The sequence below is a fragment of the Camellia sinensis genome, chromosome 10 (assembly GCF_055761805.1).
Source record: "Camellia sinensis isolate YWXY chromosome 10, ASM5576180v1, whole genome shotgun sequence".
In the NCBI taxonomy this organism is placed as follows: domain Eukaryota; kingdom Viridiplantae; phylum Streptophyta; class Magnoliopsida; order Ericales; family Theaceae; genus Camellia; species Camellia sinensis.
This window is the reverse complement of record NC_138970.1, coordinates 146,100,750-146,106,749: the sequence shown is the minus strand read 5'-3', so window position 1 is coordinate 146,106,749 and position 6,000 is coordinate 146,100,750.

Here is a 6,000-nt window from a genome sequence, read left to right as displayed (position 1 = left end):
ATAACGTAGTGATTTTGAATTATCAAATAATTTTTTGTTTTATTAAAAAATGTTTTAATTTTTTAAATTTTTTATTTTAAAAAAGCAGCCGTGATATCTTCTTTAAGGAAACAACATCATTAGGAATATCTCTTAGTTCAGATATTAAACTATTCCCAATATTAGTAGGGAGTGCTTTAGTCTGTAAATTAGGAGGTGTCAATATCTTTTTCCTTGAGAAATCATGTGGCGGGTTTTATTTCTGCTTATGTATCCCAACAATGTCAAGATATATAAAATTTTACATACTAAATTATTCTCTCACATAAGATTTGAATGTTAGGATCCGTTTGGGAAGAGTTAGATTGGGTTTTTTGGCTATTTTAATCACAAAAGACAATAGGTTATTTTAGTTACAAAAAATAAAACATTACATTCAATCCATAATTATTACACTTTTTCCTCACAAAAATAGCTAAAAAATTAAAAAATTAAAAAGTCAACTCGCTTTCCAAACCAACTTTTAGTGTGGGCCCTATACTTTCAAATAGAAGAGAGAGTAAAGTGTGTTGAATTTTGTGTCAATATTTTACTCTATACATCTCGCCACATAAGTAGATGATGTTTTAGGTGACAAGAAATAAATTTTAGATGACATCCTTTGGTACCGAATTAATCCTTTGGAAATGGAGTTTTGGACTCCAAATTGAATTGACCATCCTTTGGAAACGAATAATTCAACTTCAATATATTCAAATTAATACTAAAAGTTCACATTAATTTAAAATTTTTATACATATCATACAATAAACTAAAATAGTTTATAGAATGAAATTGTCATAATTTGAATTCCACTATAAAAACAAGAATAACAATTAAAGAAAGAAAAAATAAAAATAATTATAGGACAATTACAATATATAATATGACAAACTTGAGAATGAAACCTACCTAGTCAAGTTGATAAGTTTTAGACCTAAAATTGAACCATGTCGCTTCAAGGAGCAAAACAAGTTGGTTCAATTTCTTGGTTTTTTGAGTGGTTTGCCCACCGTAATAATAAGTGGTTTGATAGAAAATTATTATTATTATTAATGTATATGATGATGTCATTTATAATTTCAATCCATATTATAATTAAGATTATTATTTCTATTTTATTCTTTTTGTAATTTAGGACTTCTCTTTGTACTTTTATTTCATTATTATGATTAATAATATAGGGAGAGTATTCTCTGTCTTCTCTTCTCTTGTCTTTCTCTCCATACAATTATATAAACATTTTTTCAAAGGATCTTTGTCTTATTAATCATAATGAAATATAAGTACAATAATCCTTTATATAGTGTAAATGAAGTCTTAAATAAGAAAGGATAATCTTCTTCTTTTTTTTTTTTTCTTCTCCAATCACTAACCCTCACGTGTGTGTAGGGTAGTAGAATGATATAGACCCTCACTACCCCTCACCCCCACACACACGTGGGAGTTAGTGATTGGAGAAAAAAAAAATTGGGGATTAGTGATTGGAGAGAAAAAAAAAAATTTGGCTAATGACCGCTCACTGGGGGTCTCCTCCTGTGGTGGTCCCAAGCATTATATCCCAACTGTCCCCACTCCTATTACTCCTACACACACGTGGAGGTTAGTGATTGGAGAGAGAAAAAAAAAAATTTTGGCTAATGACCGTACCCCACTGGGGGAGACCCTAGGACCTTTAGTGGGCGATCATTGGTTAAATTTTTTTTTTTCTTCTCTCCAATCATTAACCCCCACGTGTGTATGTGGAGATAGTGGGGATGGGGGATAGTTGGGGTCTGTGTCAGTATTGAGGAGCATAATAGGAATAATAATTCTAATCATAATAGGACTAATGTGATAAATGACATCATTAGATACATTAACAATTATTATTATTTTATTATTAAACTACTAAAATTGTTATAAACCAACATATGAGAATGGGACTAGCATCCCACTCTTGTTTGCCCTTAATTATATGTATGATTAGTATTTTTTTCATTTCATGAGCCACATATTTCAACGGAGTTCCTTGTACATAGTGACAACCTGACACAAATGTATGGGGGTCTGTATCAGTATTGAGGAACATAATAGGAATAATAATTCTAATCATAATAGGATTGGTGTGATAAATGACATCATTAGATATATTAACAATTATTATTATTTTATTATTAAACTACTAAAATTGTTATAAATCAACATATGAGAATGGGACTAGCATCCCATTCGTGTTTGCCCTTAATTATATGTATGATTAGTATTTTTTTCATTTGATGAGCCACATATTTCAAAGGTGTTCCCTGTACATAGTGACAACTTGACACAAATGTATGGCTTGTAAAACTGTTGGAGCAATGTCTCAGGAATATATACTATAATTTTCTTATTTATTATTAAATGTTACTTTTGAAGAAGTCATGTGAGCAAACATGAAATCATCAAAAGATCATGGGTAAGCCAATTTGACTTTTTCTAATATAGTGTACAATGTGTACCTTTTTAATGCATATAAGGGAAGTGACTTTCTTTAATTGTTTTGTTGTGATTTGGAGTCGGAAATAAACACCAAACAAATAATCACACAAGAAAACTACGTGGTTTGGCAATGTGCTTACGTCCACAACAACGGATGTCACTAATTGAAGAGAACATAACAACTTATTTCTCTCTTTCTTAACCTCATCTTTCTTACTCTCTTCGATCACTCTTTGCTTACATTAGTTTGCTCTTCACTTGCGTATTATTTACACTCTCTATGCGTCCCTATTTATACACAATTTTAGAAGACAAAAAATATACTTTGAAGTAGTAAGTTGGCAACTTATCAACTTTGTTTATTTGTAGTGTAACTTGTTGCAATTTACCTACTCTGCCTAGCTTCTAGAATTTTAGTCAAAACAACTTGTCCACTTTTTTGAATTCTAGAATCTTAGCCAACAAAAAGGCAATAAATCTCCACTTAGGTGAGCATTTTCCATCCAACGTAGTGACTGATCGACTTAGTTGCCTTGTGTTGGCTCAAATTTTAGAAGCTTAGTAAGTTGGAAAATTAACAATTCGTATTGTAAAAGAACAAGTTGTTAACTTATCACTTCAAAGTACATCTTTTGTCCTCTAAAATTATATATAAATAGGGACGTATGGAAAGTGCAAGCAGTGTACAAGTGAAGACGAAGCAAACATAAAGAGTAACTGAAGAGAGTAAGAGAGGTGAGGCTGACAAAGATAGAAACAAGTTATAATTTTCTTTTCAATTAGTGAAATCCACGGTGTGAACGTACGTGCATTGCCGAACCATGTAAATTTTGTTGTTTTCTTGTGTGATTATTTATTTGATGTTTGTTTTTGGCCCTTAAGCACAACAGCTTTTCAGTACCTTTTTCTTTTCTTTTTTATACCTTCAAACTCTTCCGTAAATGTGAGGCAATGTTAGTGTCAATGCTTGGTTGTTTTCTTAAGAAGGTCATAGAAGTAACAAAAATGGTTGTGACAATATCATTTACTTTCTAGTTCAAAAAAACAAAAAACATCGTTTACTTTCATTTCTCTTTCCATTGAATGAGCTCTCATATAATTATGGGATTTATTTTAGCTTCCAATGGATTTTACACTTGCTCTACAATCCTAAGAAAGTTTCGGAAATTGATAATCAAATTGACCCCTACTATTCTCTTGAGTTCAATGAAAATTATTCAATGTTGTGTGTGGTATTGTTACAAATAGGATTACACATCATACGTTGGTGTGGGTCTTGTGCGAGACACTAATGCATCATGTGAGATCCGTTTGCGGTCATGCCACACACAATAGTGAATAATTTTGCTCCAAATTTGGAACAATTGATCTGAGTTAATGTGCCAATTAGCGAGCATGGCAAATTATTTTCAAACTTGTGATATTGTATCCAATAGCATTACAATTTGATTATGAAACCACAATGGCCTAAGAATTGTTTGGGCAGGAATTGTTGTAAATTGGAATTTTTAAAACTAAAATGGTTTAGGTCATAGTCATTTGGGTTGTTAAGTGAAAAGGAAATGCTGAGTTTATGTTCTTAACAATTAATGTTCAAATTTTTGTGATGATCAATATTATTGATGAAATAAATCTAGGTACTATATGTTGAAAGCAAACAAAAGTTATTAATTTTATTATAGTTACTTTTGTTTCATTCATTTTGTTAATCTTGTAATGTTTTGTTTCATAATTTTTGACTTTTTTAACTAAAAATTTATCCTCTAGTTTTTGCTACAAATTTATTTACGTGTGCCAGATAGATTTGCAGTCATTTAGAAACATCTTTAGAATTATATAAATTGTGTTATTGTCATGCCTAACATTTGAAATGATAAAGAAAAACATTTGAATATATAAGTTTGATAAATTGCAATAGTGGAAGCTCAATGGATCTTTAGGATGTTCTTAACGATTTTGCCAAAAAAATTTTGAACGACTGCAAGTATTATACAACACACGCAAAGAAATTTTGTCAAAAAAAATAAATATATAAATTTTTAGTTAAAGAAGTCAAAAATTATGAGGAACATAACAAGAGTTATTGGCTAACAAAGTCAACAGAAGTAGATATGGCAATTACTAGCTTTTGTTTGTTTCAAAAGACTTTGTATAAATAGAGTTTAAAAAATTATTAGGTTGTTTAAAACAAAAAAAAAATTATGTGACATTGCCTCCGTTTGGCAAGCAAAAAGCCAGGTTTTTTTGGCTAAAATAGCCACAAAAAACAAAATAGGCTATTTTAGCCACAAAAAACAAAACATCAAATCCAACCCATAATCATTACAATCCTCTCTCACAAAAAAAACCAAAAAAGCCAAAAAGCCAAAAAGCCCTTCCCAAACCAGGCTAAAATAGCCCAGGCTAAAATAGCCAAAAAGCCAAAAAGCTAAAAAGCCAACCCACTTCCCAAACGGAGGCAATGTGTATGTAATGTTCTTGACAAATAAGAAATTGAATTTTCATTATGTCATTAATTTGACTACTGAATAATTACTCAGTTTGCAATGGAAGATGGCATGTACATTTTCTCATTCATTCTCTTCTGGTAATAAACTGTTGCTTGCTGTCCTTTTCCCTTTGCAATGTGTTTTTCGGCTCACTTTTAAGGTAAGTTTTTTGAAGTTCTTAAGCTTCTTGTGAAATTATACATCTATGTTTTAAACATAGGATTATTGAAATGTGCCTTTTTTTTTTCATTATATTAGAAGTTGCTTGTGTTTGATTCGATTGAATTTAACTATTATTTTTAATATCAAAATGAGTATTTATTTTAGTATTTTATAATTTAATATATATCATACAAAATTATTATATGATAATTATACTTTTATAATAGGATATAATTAAAATTATCAAAATACACAAATAATTTAACTAAAATTAATATATATAAGTATTCAAGTAATAATTTTATAAAATGATAGCACCAATATTATCAAAATAAATAATTAAAATCATACTTAATTTTAATTTTAAATTAAAATTAAAATTATTATTTTATAACACATTGTATCATCAAATATTTATAATAAAAAAATAGCACATATATTGTACAGATCAACTGCTAATTGTCAATAAAATCCTATAAATAATGCAAGCATTGTGAAAACAATCTAACCTTTTTCAAATAATTCGAAACAGCAACCACCTTATTTCCTTTTGTTTGCAAAACATCTTGAAATGAAAAAATAGGCAAACAAAATGTAATGAATTAATAAGATACACAAATATGTGAGGCCTCTTCTATGTGTGTGGGGGCCTTAGATAAAAATCTTAGTGACCTAAGCATCAAATCGCTACTGCATCATTGCATCATAAAAAAGAAAATTAGAATAGATTGATCATTCTTTTAGCACCTTCAAATCATTGCGTCATAAAAATGAAAATTAGAATAGATTGATCAATCTTTTGGCACCTTCAAATCTTTGAATTGGCTGCTAGAGTAATCCCATAGATTTCACCTTAGGTCTAAGACTCCAT